General features: G+C 35.2%; 1 protein-coding gene across 4 annotated transcripts in view; it reads left to right on the plus strand.

Annotated features, from left to right (window-relative positions):
- Positions 1–18,239, plus strand: part of Pgant9 (polypeptide N-acetylgalactosaminyltransferase 9) — a 537,713-nt gene that overhangs the window by 171,181 nt on the left and 348,293 nt on the right. For all 4 annotated transcript variants that reach the window (XM_076786727.1, XM_076786738.1, XM_076786719.1 and 1 more), the window contains one exon: positions 11,179–11,381. The gene's annotated coding sequence lies outside the window, so the exon portion shown is untranslated. The remainder of the gene's footprint in view (positions 1–11,178; positions 11,382–18,239) is intronic.

The following is an 18,239-nucleotide window of genomic DNA, read 5'->3' on the forward strand; positions in this document are numbered from 1 at the left end:
AATTTTACAATTAATTTATCGACGTTCTACAGATTCGTATTTTTATACGAAAGTTGACGTCATGTAATTTTGTTATCGAACATTCTAAAGGGTAATAGGTATAGCAACTTATTTATCAAGTCACAAGTAATTAAAGTTTCAGCTAGAATCCTATTAAATTTCGATAATTAGATTAAAACAGAAAATTTTTAGTAATATCTAGGGTAAGGGACCCAATTACAGTGGGGTACCAATTACTGTGCCTATGTTAATTATACTTATTTTCAAATTACAATAAATATTAAAAAAGAGATCTGACATACACTAACTGATTTTAACGAAAAAAATGTAATATCTCTTTTTTAATATTCTTTATGCTTTAAAATTAAGTACAATCAATATAGGCACAGTAATTGAACCAATTCACAGAAATTCTGTCCCTTACCCTAGTCTACCTTTATTCTCTTGAAACCAACTGTAATAAATTGTAATGTATGAAATAAACCAAAACATTCTGCAGATCATTATGCGAAACAAAAATGTTCTATCACAATTATATAACAAGCTTAAGGAAAATAGAAATGTTCTGCCTTGATTGGTTCAATTGCTTGAAAGTATTAGGTCGTCCCATAAGTTCGTGCCGTTTACTCTTGTACCACTTAAATTCTAAAAGTAAAATATGTAATCACCCTTTCATTCCACAACTTCATCTGACCTTTTTGGCAAAGACATCATACCGTCACTATAAAATTTCTGCGGTTTTTCATTAAAATACTTTTCAATGGTGAATAATAGAAACGTATCCACGGCACGAACTTATGGAACGACCTAATAATATAACAATATTTTAAAATTTTGCATGATTTAATATTTTACCTATTTCATGTTTCTTCTATTGACGTTTGCCGCAAGTACACAAAGGCCACAATCTAATAATAAATAATACTACCAGTGCACTCGGGCCCAAGACACACTCGCTCGCCGAGCATTGTTGTACCAAGAATCGATACTCGCTAACGACGTTCTCCGCTAATGAGACCATTATAATCAAATAATATAGAAAAAGAGAGCAACAAATTGGAGGGCCGAGGTTCCCGGAGGTTTTTTCGAGCGAGGCAGCGGGCCTTGAAAGCAGTCGGCGTAAGGTTAATTCCGTCCCGTAATCTGCCGTGGAAGAAGCCAGATTACATCGTTCGAATTACTGGGGCGCGAGCAGGGAGCCCCGGGTGCGTTTGAGAGGAAGAAGGGAAGAAAAAAAAGAAAAACAGGACAGGAGCTTGCAAGAAGGCCAGGAAGCGGGACACCCTTCTTCGGCGACCGCCATTGTTGCGCCACTATGCCGGAAAATTCTCACTACCGTTTGTGGATCCTGTCCTCGCCACTTTTCTCGCGTATACCCTTTCCCCCCTCCCTTGTTTTTTACTACGGCGAACACCGTGCAGGACCTGTTTTACGACCTTGTAATTACAGGATAGTGGTTTCAAATGGATACTTACCGAGAATATTTATACAGTAGCTACACGTATAATCGCAGGATCTCGTTTCCGCTTGTGCAACGTCCGTGATATGAACATGAACTAGAACATCTGCGATTGTTTTGTTACTGCTCGTGACTGTAATATAATTACTTGAACGTGGGCCGTTTCCAATTGGCCATTCGATAGCTTATCCAAAGAAAATACTTTGTGCCAATTTTCAACTCCATATATCAGCATGTTCAATTGAAAATTCCAAAAAAATTAGATATATTTTAACTATTAGAATGCACATCTATGAATTTTTTCAGAATTCTTAGCTTTGAAACGGAATTTTAAAAACTAGAAAGGATTGCGAAATACCGATTTCTTGTAGAAGTTATGAAGTACTAAGTTTATATTTTTACTGTTTTAGCATCTCGTTATGGTTGTTAACATATAATTTTTTCAGATTTTTCAAAGTGGGGGCACATAGTTAAAAAAATCAAAACCCACTATTTTTTACCCTCTATTTCCACTCCAGTTTGTTCTAATTCATTTTACATAAATATCTGGTTGTTATAATATATATTCTGCTTAACCAAGATGCGAACCAAAATACTCATTTATATCCGTCAGGCAGCATGATTCCCTCGCAAAAGGTGGTCCCCAGTATAATTTCCCGGCGGGCCGATCATTTGCCGCAGCACAATGGCTAATCCCTCCATCAAACAACCAAACAAAATCCATCAGTAACCGGGATTTCGCGTTCCATTCGTCTTCGAGACGGCCGGTGTAGAATCCGAAAGTAGGAAATCGAGTTGTGTAGCAGATCGATCGAGGCTGAGGGAGAGTCTGAGCTGACCTGAGTCGGAGGCAGGGTGTCAAATGGGTCCCACGTTCTTCGAGGAGGAAGACGCAGAAGAAGCAGTAGAAGAAGAAGAAGAAGAAGACGAAGAAGTGGGAGGTCGGTGAAAAACGACATCACCTGTCCGTGGAGGGCTCCCCTGCAGCCTAATCGATCGAGTCGACTCGATGTAACCGGTAACGCGTGGACAAAAGCGTCGTTTCCGGACGCCGGAGACGATCAGGCGTCTCTTTGCTTGATGCCAGAAAGGAATGGAGGGAAACGATGCCGGAAGTGGGCGTCGCGACAGCGAAAATGGAGCGGAAAGCATGGTGTGAGAGGCCCGGCATTTTTCAAGGGTCCACAATGCCGAATTTACATTGTCGGGGTCGTGATATACCGTCGACGAAAAAGGAACACCGGCGCTCTGGATTCATTCGTCAGCTCTCTGACCCCCTCGGAGAGGGGATAGATCCGCTGCTACCTCAACGCCCCCGTTGGACCTCCGCTGAAAAATCGCCGAACATGTTTAATTCGGACAGTTAGATTACCTTTACAAAGGGCTCTGTCCGCGGATCGCTTGTCCCATCGCGAACCGTGTCAGCGAACCGATGGTGCCGATAATAAATTATAAATGGTTCGATACAATTCACCGTTGAACGAGCATTCCATTGTGACTGGTGATTTTTTCAAGATTTTCAAATTCTTTGCAACAGTTTGGTAATAGTTTTATTCCCGTGTATTTACTCGTCTGCATCTATCACAAGAAATGGAAGTTACATAAAAATTGGTTTCACCTCTTAATAGTTTTAATAGATTGTAAATAATGTACCAGTGATATTAAATTCACTCCATTTTGTGTTACACCTATTCATTTTCTATGCAAAAGAAAAATGTTCTCAGTTACAGGTGCTAAGCAGACATTTATTTCTCGGTTTAGTCATTTTATTGGATTGAAAATAATATAATGGTATTCTTCAATTTTTCTAATATTTTTATCATTTTGTGTTTTATCTATTCACTTTTATCGTGCATGCATTAAATCCGCAGTTTAGTAATTAGAAATTGATTTGTTGGAAGTAATTAGATTTGGCTACAGTGGAATAAGCCATCCCTCATGTTAACCCTTTCAGTATCGCACGACGATATTATCTACTCGTTGGTTGTATTTGCTAAAAGTGATTGTTCTATACGAATTTATAGATTTTAATAATATTCGAATCTTATCATATTTTAGTATATTAGTATATTAGAATGTTGCAATCTCATTATCATATTAGAATTGATATCTGTATTCTAATTTAAATCTATTTACAAGGAAGACAAATATTTATTTTACATTTTTTTATATTTTTTTCGTTTGTTGCAATTGGGGTAGAAAATTTTTATTTTGCATAAAAAAAAATAAAGAATAAATTTTCGTCTAATAAATTTGGCTTAATGTTTTTCGCATAAATTTAATTTTTCGAAAAAATTGCTATAATTTGAGCCGTTTTGCTTATTCAAAACAAAAGTGTACAATTGATGCTTTGGTTATTTTTATTTAAACAGCACTGTTAACTAAGGCCTTATAAATATAGCCATAAATATTCTTTATAATTCAATTATATATTTCATCATTTATCGCGCACGTTGACGTGTTAATCGATGCAGATAGCTTGTGTGCAAGGGAAAAGGAAATATGTTGTTGAGGTTTTTGTATTGGGTTGGCTAGGATGATCGATGGACGTGCTCACGACTTCGGTGTACCGAGAGCCTTGAAGCTGTTTTTTCTTCCTTTTTATCGAGCATATGCAACGTCGGATAAGATTCATGTCAGTTATACATCGATGCACTTAGAATGGACATTAAACTCTTAAGTCATACATCAATCTTTTCGTAACGTTTCTAATAATTTTTTTATTCTTAAACGTAATTGAATTCCATGCTTTTTGTATATGATTGATGTTTTAAATTTAACTCTGTAGTTGTTGCAAAGAGCATAACATTCAGATGCAGACTATATTGGGAAACTTATATTTCCATTATTATTATTTATCGCACATAAGAAATATGACACTTATAAAAGTTATTATTACGTTCCTGAAGCTAAATGTTCGTTTCATAATCGCAAAAGGCAGCATCTGTATTAATAGCTATAATAGACAGTGACTAATAATCGACTTTATTGATCACAATTTTTGCAAAAAAATATAATAGAAATATATACAATTAGATTATAGAAAACTATAATAGTATAATGCAAAAAAAATAGATATAAGTATTACTAGAAATTGGGACGTTAGGGGATGTTTATGCATTTGCAAAATATAAAAGTACTGAAATTTAAATTACGTTTAACTTAGTATACCTATTACTAAACTGCGGATTTTATTCAAAGCAGTGGACATATTTACTTTAGTATTTATATTGTATTTATATCATATTGACTACACTATACTTTACCCTTCATTTATTTCAACTTAATAAAATAATTAAACGAAGACAAACATTTTTATCTAGCTCTGCGTCTTGAAATCGATGCAAACATTTTTTGTTTTGCATAAAGATCTGTCGACTTGCAGGTTTTGAGAAAAAAAGATGAAAGATTCGTGCATTCATCGCACGCAACAGGAGCTAAATAAAAATTGTTTTCGTTCTTCGCTAATTTTCAAAACTTAAAAATAGTATGTCGATATTCTTAAATTTTTTTTAGTCTTTTGAATTGCACCTACTCATTTTTGTCATAAAATCCACAGTCTAATTACTACTCATCGAAATACAATATATTACATTATTTTATTTTTATCGATGAGAATCATCTAATAAGTGAAAGAAAATTTATTCTGATTTGTATAAAACAGCTTAAGGAAGCAGGATTTTGCATAAAGACTCGCAATGTAGAATCCAATAATGGCGTTAATTAAATTTCCGTTGGAAAGGAAGAGGGCGATACCCGTGGCACAGATTATCAAGGGGAACATGTAGATTGAAGCTGTTTACCCAATTATCCGTCAGAGGTGTGAATTTCATTCGCGAAGGGGCTAAGCATCGCCTAATTGAATGACTAGTACTAAGCACTAGTAACCACTCTGCTTTAGTAACTTCTAAGTAGCTGTAACGTCGTCGTTAATGAGAGTTCTCGAGACGCGAGTCTCGATGACGTAACATTGTGGAAATTGTTGCGCGTACGTACCAAGGAACCCAGCATTTCAACGATCCATCGAAGCGTTATTATAGTAATCGTCAGCTAAGGAATTACTTCGGGGAACACCCCCTCCCCTCTCGATATTCCCGAAGTCTCGGTGACAGTGCAAAACGAGCTGAAACTCTCGGAAGCGAACGTTCTCGAGGAGCTCTCCCCCATATTTTTATTTGACATAACCTATAACAATAAACGGGTTTTAGGAACTTGAAACGACTGTTCCACCACCGCCGGCGTCCGCGGGACTAGAGATTCATGGTGATTTTATTTTCGCAATCCGGACGAAGATTCGGCGGAAGGACCACTTCGACCAGGTTCCACTTTTGAAAGCAGATTTAGAGCGGACCGAATTTTCGTCGTTTCTGTTGTGGTTGACCGCGAACGGTCTTGCTGGAGCTTACGAGCAAACACGGGTCTCCACGGCTAAAGTACTTTCACTGCAGCTGTCGAACTTCCCTCAGTGTTGCGCAACACCTCGCAGGGAACGGGAAATCTCTGGGCGACGCAGATTTAAATTGAACTTCCATGGCGCGGCGGCCCCCTTTCCTTAACTGAAATTTCATTCCGGAGAAGTTGTCGGTCAAGTACAGACTTTATTGCGCGTGATTTCACACCGACACGATCAGAATGCCGGTTAACGTCTCAGAAGAGTTTCTTTCTTTTTTTTTAGTCAGAAAATAATCGAATTTTTTCTTTATGAAACTTTCCCCGACATATTCGGGATTTTTTCCGATTGAAACGATACCAAACATGACATAATTTCGATCGTATGTACTCGTTTAATTCGCGATATTTTGTTTTTAAATTATTTATTTATAAAGGTCGACCACTTTTGGTGTACAATTATAGATATAATGTTTTGTTAGCGCAATAATACATGAGTGTTGATATAATTAAATTTTGTGGTATTGGTTTACTTTTTTGAGGAAGGTAAGAACGAGTGCAATGGTCTTTTGGTCGTTGAGACATTCACTCAGATTGGCTGGAATGCTGTGGGCTTGTCGTTGTGCTTGAGTGCTGGGCACTCGAGAAGGATGTGTTCAATAGATAGTGGTTTGTTACATGGAGGACGGAGAGTTGGAGGGTTTTTCGTGATTTTATGGAGGTGTGTAATGTTTGAGTGGCCAATTCTAAGTCGCGTAGTGATTACTTGGTCTTTCCTGTGGATAATGTTAGGGGAGTTATTACTATAGATATCTTTCCTTATTTTGAACAGTTTGGCAGGAGGGGGGAGCCAGTTCATTTTTTATTCCAGCTACTTTGAGTTCTTAACTTAATCTCTCTAATTAGATCATTGGAAGAGATTGGAAAATGTTGAGGTGAGGTTTTTGTGGCTTCTTCAGCAGCTGTGTCAACCTTTTCATTGCCAGCGATTCCCATATGTGAGGGGATCCATACAAATACAATATCTTTATTTTTTTTTTTTTTTTTTGTATAAGGTCGAGATTAAATTGAATATGTTTTGGATTATTGGTTCTCTGTTATCATGATTTGCCAGACAAGAAATAAAGCTTAGAGAGTCAGAAAAGATTAAGACTTTGGGGTTACTAGTATTAATGGTAAGTTCTAGAGCCGATTTAATAGCAAACGCTTCGCTGTAGAAGATAGACCATAAGTCCTGGAGTTTATATAATATATGTTTATCAGGGAGGATAACTGCACAACCAGAGCCTTCTTTGCTTTTGGAAGCGTCGGTGAAAATGTGTGTATAATCAGGATATTTCTGGGAGATTTCATAGAAAAGGGCTTTATAGTCTTGAGGGTTAGTATGTTCCTTAGGGTGAATGTTCAGTGAAAAATCGATTTTAGGAGGGGGAGTTAACCGGGGGGGGGGGGGGACAGATATTGGAAATTTTGATGTTATTGGGGGGAGGGGAATTTGGATTATATCATTTAGGTAAGCTTTAAATCGAAAGGATAAGGGTTTAGGAAGGCATCGTTTCGTTGTATAATTGAGTTCATATCGAGTAGAATATAAAAAATATTGTAAGCTCTCGACTATCCGAACTAACCCGTCGTCGGATATGTACCGCTGAATTTTTATTCTTTTTTTGCAAAAAGATCCAAACATTTTGCTGAAATAGCACTCGCATATTACAGTGGATACAACAATAAGCAGTTAAGCATTTTTTCAGAGTTTTCGAGAGCTTAAAACAATGAAAAATCGGAAGGCTAATCAGAGTGGAACACGAGCATTCGGATAGTAGAACAGTTGCTATTTACGCTCGGATAATATTTGTATATTGATCAGTCATACAAGTCTATAATTCCGTACAGCTTTATGGAACCAAAGATGTACCCTAATATTGTTTACTGTTGCGAATTTGCAATTTGCCCCAGCACCAAGTCAAGAAACTTAATAAAACTCGAAATTAAAGTTACGTTAAGAAACGTTCAACATTTGTAACAGCTGTGACTGACGATGATTGAAACGCGCAGAGTTACGCAAATTTTTAACGAGATCTCCAAGCGAGGGAAAATAATAAAGGAATTAATTCAAAGCTGACAAGACTGTGCTTTCTTTCGCATTTATTATTACAAAGCCGTTTTTCTCGACATTAACTTTCTGCAACACCTTTTTTCACTAATTACTTCGCAATAATGTAAATCTCCACGAATACTCGCCGTTCAGTTGTAGGTAACAGTTTGAAATCGCTGGTTATGTTTTTCCCTTTGGCTGTTCTTTGCGCCCAAGACAGCATTATTCAGGGGTCTAAAGGCTTGTTCCAGTTACAACAAAACATTTGGTCGTTTCTTTCGACTAATCCTCTTAATTTCCCTTTCCCCTTGGGGACGGTCGTTTAATTAAGTATTTACATCATTATTGTTCTGTCCGCGAACCGAGTGTATTCCTCAAAGGTAAGGGAGAATTCAGCTGACATAATCGCAAGTGTAATTCGCGCACCCCGAGCTGACGAGGTTGAAATTAAAATAGAAAATGGCATTGCCGAGCGTCGGGATTGTTGAGCCTCCGTTAATAGAATTCTTGTATTATCAGCGCCGACTCCAACGCCGCCTCCATTTTTATCCGCCTTTTATCGGCCATCGCTGTCGCTAGTATTATCATTTTGTCTCCGAGTGAGATTATTAATAATTCACCACTGTCCGACAACGCCTGTACAACAGTCTCTTAATAATGAATGTGTTTGCTAAACGGTACGATTGTTATTATCAACTTTATTCCAAGACGACTTCTTTTATTTTTTTAATTATTTATTTTTTATATTCGTAGAAAGAATGTATTATTATTCTTCATTGGCGCTTATACACAATGGAATCTATTAAAAAGAAATCTATATCATCATGGTAATATAAACTTAATAATATAATCTTTTGTTATTAGACTGCAGATCTTTATGCAAAATAAAAATTGTCTGTATTAATTGAAAGATACAGGAATTAAATACAAATTCATTTCTGTCATTAATAATTCTAATACGCCGAAAATATATCGATATTATAATATTTTGTCAATATTTATGTTTTCTTGTATTTTATAAATTTATATATTTCATAAATGCATAGAAGCTCGTAGTTTAGTAGCTGCATCTAGAGTATTTAAATAAATTCAAGAGAGAAATGATAAAAATATTAAACAGCAAGAAATATAGTATTTTATTTATATTATCAATTTATGAAGAGATTATAATAATTATTGGTTGTAATTATTTTTTAGTGAATCATACACCATTACTAAATTAAAATGAATATTACAAATAAATGAGATCAAGTTGAAACAAATGTTTCGCATAAACTAGAAACTGAAAGCTGAATAAAGAATTTTAAGTATAAAATTTTTAATTGAATGTAAGTTTGTATGAATTTGTTTGTGACGCGTTGACTAAAAGTGAAATTTTTCCGAATGGAAATGTTTTCATTTCTCTTTCTAGTATGTCTTCTTTTTGGTGTTGAATGATAGATATTCCACACACTCGGCAATATTTCTCAATTTGCACTAACTCAACTGATAATATCAGACGGTGCGCATCGCTCGGAATTTTTCTCGCAGAGGCGTCATATTAAATTACACGCGTCTTTCTTCCTTTCGACAATTCTTTCTTCTCAGCCTGCGACAGTCTGTTTCGTTTCGGTCGAAGCGAAAGCTCGGTGTACAAAACGCGTCCACGTACACAGCCGGTAGGAAATTCAGAAATACAGTTTCATTTTCTCCACGAGGAAACTTGGCGAAGTAGTAGTCCGTCTGACCACGCAAAGACTAATACTACTTGTCAGCGCGGGATGAAAGTAGAGTGCGAGTTATTCGAAAGTATTTCAACATTTCGGTATGAAGGGGCCCATAATTTTCTTCCTGCAGCTCGAATTACTTTTCGAAAGTGTTATTTGCACTGACAGTGCAAAACATATTTACCACTAAAGAGTTATATTCATATTTAGCAATTATATTCGGTTTTAACATTGTACAAAAACGACAATAATACAGTTCAATAACGTCAATAATTACATTTATATATTTGAAGTATATTCTGTTTTTAGCATTGGAATAATTAATAAGATTTAACATTATACAAAAATTACTATAATATAATATAATTTAATAATGCAAGTTATTTTTCTTTTTCCTTTTCAAGTATATTCTGTCTTTAGCTCGTTGTATAATAAAAATAATAATACGACTTCAATAATCATTTTCACCATTAAAGTTTTTAGCATTGTATAATTACGACGATAATATAACTTCAATAATATGTTTCAACAACGTTATATTCTAATTAAAATGTAATAAATAAAAAAAAGTATTCTTGTATAATTTGAAAAGTAAATGCTTATTTTAATGATTTGGAAATAATTTGTCCAGACTAGTTTCTTTTGTATTACGTCATTTGATTAATTTTCTGAGCCAAAACTGTATTTAAACTTTTCCTAAACGCATTTTTTGACTTCGTCTTCTTAGAATTATTTATACGTAGGTTTATTTAAATATATGCATTATGTTTAATGTATGTAGGATCGGATTTCGAGTGGATTGACTCCGGACAATGAATAATAATAACGTAACTTTATTAATATCGGTAATGATGAGAACGAGGCATGATGATAACAAAAAAAAAAAGACGATGTCTTCTTTAGCGACGACCGGACACGAATGGCAACTTTTTACATTTTCACTCCGCCTGTCGCTATGCGCCGTGGCCTAATCTACACCTATTTACGTATTTATACCTCGCTTGCGCGGGGCATCCTTCATGTAAGGGATAAATAGTAATTTATTATCTTAAATAACCGATTATTTTTATCGGTACAGTTTCAGTGAATACTCATTCTAGTAATTACAGTTAATAGCCTAATAAAATTTGATAGGGCTTTTATTTGATTTAATTATTCATTCGATCTCAATTTCCGTAGATAAATTAATTAAACACTATGTCCACATCTAAAAGTGTAATCAAATTTGGTAGGGCTTTTATTTTATTTAATTATTCATTCGGTCTCAATTTCCATGGACAAATAAATTAAACACTATATCCACATGCAGAGTCTAAATATAATTAATTAAGGAACATTTTGCACTGTAAAAGTACAAAATTGTCTGAATAAATGAATTTGATTATTTCACGATCTCCTCACGTTGTTAATTAGAACTACTTCCCTCGGCGAAATAAAAGGATTGTAAATTAGTAAAAGTCGGACGACCTCTTAATTTCTATATTGCAACCAGCCTGCCTACTAGAACGTTCTCGTCTTTTTACTTTCAGTGTCACCGAGCCGTGAGTGTCGACGCGAGTTACAGTTTTCCGGCTCGATTCCCAAAACTTTCACGGTTATTCGCTCGAGCCCGAGCGACTACGAGATAGATTGTCTTCTGGTATAGAAAACGAGAGCTGATGAATGGCAAGCGGAAGTCGATCATCCAGGTGAATCGGAAGCTGTGAACCGAGGACGTTCCCACGGCACGACGGTAAATTTCTCTCTTTCGTTATAAATGTTTTGTCGCCGACTGTTAACTGCCTTGTTCTCTTTTTCAACGATTAAAAGAATTATGCGACGACATCGAAAATGTACGATTATACTTAGTTTTCTATTTTCTCCAATAAATCTGCTTACTAACAGCTACTTACTCATAGAAGGCGGGTCCATAAAGAATTCTTATATAGGGTGTCCCAAAATTCACGCAAGAAGTAATTTAAATTGAAAACACAGGTTTATAATTAAAAATTGTCAATTTTTTATTGATTCATAAAGTATACAGTATAGGGTTATGTATGGATAGCATATCGGGTAAATGGCCTTCACGGCTTTGTTGGCACATATGCACTCTTTTGTTGAGATTTTCCATGACCGTTTTGCAAAAATGTTGTTTTGCACGAACTGCTTCGATGTTTTGTGTTGAACGACTTGTTGAAGGACGGCCAGTGTGTTTAAGATCACTAATTGATCCAGCCTCCCTAAATTTTTTAATTAATCTCTTCACAGTTGATGAAGTTCACTATTCCGACCATATTTTGTACGAAAATTGCGAACTGCCAAACCTTCATAATTTTTAAAATATTGCTCAACAATGAAAACGCGTTGTTCTTTCGTGTAGCGCTCCATTTTTAATAACCCTGGACTCTCAGCTGCCACGCTGTCTTTTTTCTATCATTGGCAACACTTTACCGCACAAATGGCGCAATATTTAAATCTTGCGTGAATTTTGGGATACCCTTTACTATCAAGTGTTAATAGTAATAGTAGTTGTAAAATTAATTATTAAACAGTTTCTCAGAATTAAACCATTTTATTAACACTTTGAGCCCCAAGAATGGGAGGCGGAATTATTTGTTTAAATTTGTAAATAAATTTTTACGTTAATGTATTAAATCTATATTGAAACTACTAATTTTTGTTATGGTTAGGTTAGGATTAAATAATATTCTTAGAGTTATTCTTTATCTTTCATACTTTTAATATATTCAATAAACTACTTTGATTTTATGGAATTTTTTAAACTTCTAGCTGGTCGCTCAAAGTGTTAAATTTTAAATTAAATATTACAACAATTATACAAAAATTATTTAAATATTCTGTTAAATTCTCTTTAAATATTTGTTATTAATTATTTATCCTAATTATTTGTGTACATACTGATTTTAGCGAAATAAAGCTGCATTCGTTTTAATTTGTAATGTATAGTTACATCAATTTGCATGTATATTTTAGAAAAATCATACAGTGTTATTTTCAAAAGCAGTCCGAATTTTTCTATATTTTTTATTTGGCAATGGCAGCGCAATTAATGCCTATGAGAATTTTGTTGTGACGAATCAGACATTATGGCTTCTCCGTTACGAAGTCAAACATTTATTTAGCGAATCAATTCCCGTAATGGCATTCCACGAATTCGGTGTGTGCCGAATGTGGGCGCTTTGATGGCGCTAATCTCCGTTCTATCATTCGTGTGCGTGTCCTGAAACAATAATGCCTTGCCTGAGCTGGTGCATTCAGGTGCATGCCCGAGAACGCTTCGGTGCATTACCGAATCCGTGTCAATCGTATTCACTCGGGACCAATAATTCATTTTAGGTAAATCAGACCTTCCTCCGGCGGAATTACGTTTCTGGAAATATTTACTGCATCGACCATAAATCGACTTCGCAAATACAATTCAAAATACCCCATAATTATTAACGCCCAATGATAATGCAGTTATCAAGGAAATATCTTTAAAATTTCTTTTATTCGACAAATCTCGATTTTCATCTTTTATCGCACCACGGGACTTCATAAAATACAACATTGTTTTATATGTTGTTGCACAAATAGTTCAGAGGCTGTAAGGGGCATTCAATTTTTAAAATTAGATCCCAACACTTACAAGCTAACTTCGATTTTTAATTTCAATTTAAATTAGTTTCATTTCTGCTTCTGATTAACTGTTCCATTTTGATTTTAGTTCTGAAGATAGTTCATTATTAAATTAGAATACAGTAGTGCATAACACATGTACATATGGAATTAGGTATACTTACCGATGAGACAATACTAATCCAATGGAACGTATTTGTGGCATTTTTCTGATTAGAATGCAATATTTGCCTGTATTAATTCGCTATTCCGTAGAACCTCGATTATCCGAACCATTGGTATCTAACTTCTCCATTGCACATCGTTCAATATAAAGCGATCCATATACAACACTGTACTAGCACTGTAGCTAGATAACTATTATCCGAGCACATATGGTTCACAGATTAGTTTGGAACCATGAAAACCATAATTCGGATAACAGAGGTTCTACCGTATCGTGAATTAAAAAGGTGAATATGATCCAAATTGTATCGTGCTTGGTATCATTTCCACCAGAAGAATGCCACAAATATGTCGGTAACAATTTTGCAAAATTATCATTAGAAACAATAGTTTTACTATTGAGTTAGTATCGTTTTACCAATGCGCTGAGACGGCGTTTTGATTTTACGCTGTTTTATCTTTTTCTAGTTTTCCTACGTTTGACGCTAGCGATAAGAAATGAAAGTATAGTGGCTGTACACGACATAAATTATCTTTCGCCCCGAAGTTTTCCGATATATCGAGACATTACTGTATTACAGGTGATAGATAGCAGTCTCCTTTGTCTCATGCGATACTGCGTCACGCAACACATTCGAGGCGCGGTAAATTCAATTCGATATCCCCTTTTTCCGTGCAGGGTATCTCGTCAATCGTAACCCTATCGGTTCCATCGTTAAACTAAATCCGTATACTTAGCGGGCGTGCTATGACGTCGCCGATTTGACGTGGTGTATTCACCCTAATCTCGGTCCCGTCGACGGTGTATGCGTGTTCTGAGACAATGGTTTCCCCGGTTAAGCGTGTGCATCTAGGCATCGGGTACATTTAGCTGCATAACTACGTCTATCTCAACACAAACACATATGCTCCGGCAGATACGCGATATCATGCATGCCGTTAGACTGAGTAGATCCACGCCTAATCTACTCCTTTGTGCGTTGTAGACAAAGGGCCGTCGACGGGTTGGGGGTGAAAGAGATCACGGAGAAAGAAACTCTCACTCCCCCTCCCCTTCCAACCCCTCCTCCGGACAGGTTCCACGAGTTGTCAAGGAAGACACTATCGAAGCACGATCTTCGAAATCTCGGTCGACAATTGTTGTTTTTGCAACATCGTTTGCGCTAATTGTTCCACCCCTCCCTACCCTGGTTTTTTTCTAACCGCTTTCATGAACTCCTTGCCGTATAATAACGAGTCACATGAACGCTTCAAACAAAATCTACTAGTCTTCATTTTAAGATGAAATAGAATTCTATTCTTTTATAACCAATATGTAAGAAGTTAAGTAAATGAGCTATACAATAATATATAATAATAATAATCGTAAGTTCAACACCTTCTTCAACGTTCTGCAATTCTTTCAGTATCAATGAATACAATATCGATGAACGATGAAAGTTACTTTCCATTACAATTTTATTAACGGAAAATTAGTGTAAATATGATTCGAATGATATCGTGATTGATATAATTTTAATCAGAAAAATTCAACAAATATGTTGAAGAAAGTCTCATAAAAAAATAATTAATAATAAAAAACTTCAAGTTTTGATTGAAAAGCCTGAGCTCACGCCAGTCTTTCATCTTTCCCGAGCGCTTTGACTCTTCGTGTCTCTTTCATTCCCATACGCTATCCTTCTTTGCGTCAGAAGCTTTCATCGTTCATTACACAAGTAAATATCATCGGAATCGTATTATATTTGGTATCATTTTCATTAGAAAACGTCCACGAATATGTTGGTGAAAGTCCCATAAATAAATAATGAAAAATAAAGAAGTTTTGTTATTGGATTAGTCGTGGTTTCCTGGTCTCACACCGATATACCCGACCCGTGTTATGTTTACACTCGAGCTTTTTGTCCCCTCACAGGGTACACCTCGCGGCAGTGGGGATAGTTTTGTGACTATTATCGGCTAGGAATTTGGGACAAATATTGAGTAAATTCTGCATATAGGGGAGAGTTGGAATGAAATATTGTAACAGTACTTGTCAATACATTTCGAGAAAAAATATCAGAAATTGTACCTTCGAATACCTAAAAATTCATTTGTATGGTTATTCATAATTATAATTGTGTACACTTAGCAAAACAGAAACGGGGAGAAAATGTTATTTGTTTTAATGAACAATAATTGTTGACAGCCATTCATTGGGAAGTCAGATCAGTTTTAGATTTATTCCTCTTGTGAATTAACTACGAAAACTTCAGAAGAGTGAGGAAATACAATTTAAAAATAATTATCAACAATTAATGGTTTTAGTGCCATTACATTCATAAAAATAATGTTCGTTTCTGTGAAGTGGTCGGTTCCCATTTCGAAAACCATTGAATTTCCTTTTATAATTCTTTGGTTTGTTCTTCTTTTTTCGAATTTCGAATAGAGTATTGGCAGAACGAGCCATTAATTTTAATGAAATTTGCCGTCCTCTTTGAGGCGGATTCGTGAAAGGCTCTGTCAATTTACGTGGAAGGCAAACGTACTTTTAATTTATTGGCGAGTGGGCAAGGCTTTGATTCAAGGGATGTCGTGTTTGCTGTCACAACACAAACAAAAACGGGGAAGTTCGATGTACTTCAAACATCGATATGTTATGTTACATAAGGGAACGCAAACTTTATTCTACTATGCGTACATCGGGTCGTGTTTGTTGCCTTTAGCGTTGACATCGGTGTGAATACTGATTTCTGTTGAAACGTATCAGGATCACTTGTATCAGTCTTTTAACAAATTTTCGTTGTCTTTGCAGTCGATATTCATGCAAACATACAAGCGTATATGATTTGTATATTAAAAACTAGCAATGTGTACATGACATTCTCCAAAAGAATTATTAATGTTTATTTTATATTTACTATAGTATATTCTAGAAAATTTAATGAATTTGTAAGTAAACGTATCTAATAAACATGTTTATAGTACAAATAACGTCTGGTAATTTATTTTCTCATTACTGGAATCATATAATATAGTCATATAATTTAGTAATCAAACATTATTGATATATTTTATTAATATATTTTTATTGATTATACGAATTTAAGACTTTGATAAACGATCGGATACTCTAAGCGAAATATGAGTCACTCATTTGCTAAAAATCGATTAACTCCACAAACGCACTGTATAAAGAAATTGAGAAAATAATACACATCTATAATTAAACCAAATTTAATAATACTGAGAGATTAACCATGAATTGATTGCTTTAGTATAAAAATGTTTACAATTTAAAAAGTTAATCGTTTTAGCCCGAATTGGAACAAACTGGATCTAAATAGAATCTTTTTCTTGTTTCGATCATTTCATAAAGTTGAAAATAATATGACAGTGTTTTCCATTTTTTTTCAGTCTTTTACTGTTTTATATTTCAACCACCCATTTTTGTTATAAATGTATAAAATATTTGCAGTCTAATCATGAGAGTGAATAATGTTAGAGGAACCGAGTATCTTCTATTAATTAACATTCATACGCTGCCATTTTAGCCCCAGTTCGAAAAACCGTCTTCCGACAAGAAGCGAAAACCAGATCTTGGCAATCATAAGCAGCCTGATCCTCTTAAACGTGAAGAATGGTATCATCCTTCTTCTCGAGGCGCGTCTTCAAACACGCTGAGTCGTCGACGATGAAAAAGCGCCCTTAGCATAAGTTAACTAGCTTGGTAAGGTCGCGATGGTGATTATCATGCCTACAGCTCGCAAGATATGTATCTTGATGCGCCTTTAGCAAGAAATCTGTCGCGAGATTGCCGGAACAGCGTTTCATGGGAGAGATGATTGAAACGTCAATGAATCCCTAATTTCTTAACCTTGCCTGTCGAATCAGCACCCTCAAGGACCCTACAAAATCGAACTGCAGCATTTAACAACAGTTCAAAATTTAAGATCTGTCATACTGAAATAAGGATTTCCACTGGCGTCCAAAATTATAATGCCATCAAATTTCTGTAGAAAATTTTCGCCTCTGATATTTAAACTGCTTATTTATTTTCAATGGTTCTCGGTTAATTTTATCAAAGGCATCACCATACTATGTGGAATAATGGAATCCTTTTGCTTTCAAATGTTTTTCACGATGGTAGGCCTTTTAAAGAATCGTAAATTATGTTAGGTCTGTATTTTTGTCAGACCAAAAAATTGGAAAATGGCGGAGTAATTTGCTGTTTTTGAAACGATCTTTTATTTGATACATCGATGGATGGCCGTTATTGCTGACAAAAATAGAAACTTGGTCGCACACGTGCTTTCAAACACGTCGCACAAAAATTAGAAAAGTTGCAATCAGGGACCATAACAGTTATAACCAAAAAGAAAAAAAGTCATAGAATAACAAGTATTTCATCGACTAAAATCGTATTGGTTACAAATAAGGATTATTAAGCAACCGAAAAATTTTTCCCTTCTTGGTAAATAAATGAGAGAAATTCATTTCGATCACTTATGACAGTTATCAATGAGAGAAATTTATTTCGATCGCTGATAACAGTTATCGATAAGAGAAATTTATTTCAATCGCTCATAACAGTTACTGATGAAGGAAATTTGTAATAGCCATGATTAAATAGTACAACTTTTAAATGGTAGAACGCTACAATCAAAATTTAATGTGACAAACATGAGTTTTTCCAAATTTTCTCCTGACAAATTACCTGACAAATAGTTTTGATAAATACGGGAGTCTACATTTCTAATTTTCCCAGTTGAAAAATTTGAACAATTTTTTTCAGATTTTGTGTTGTTCTTATGGTCTATTGATTCGTCTT

The sequence above is a fragment of the Halictus rubicundus genome, chromosome 1 (genome assembly GCF_050948215.1).
Source record: "Halictus rubicundus isolate RS-2024b chromosome 1, iyHalRubi1_principal, whole genome shotgun sequence".
NCBI lineage: Eukaryota > Metazoa > Arthropoda > Insecta > Hymenoptera > Halictidae > Halictus > Halictus rubicundus.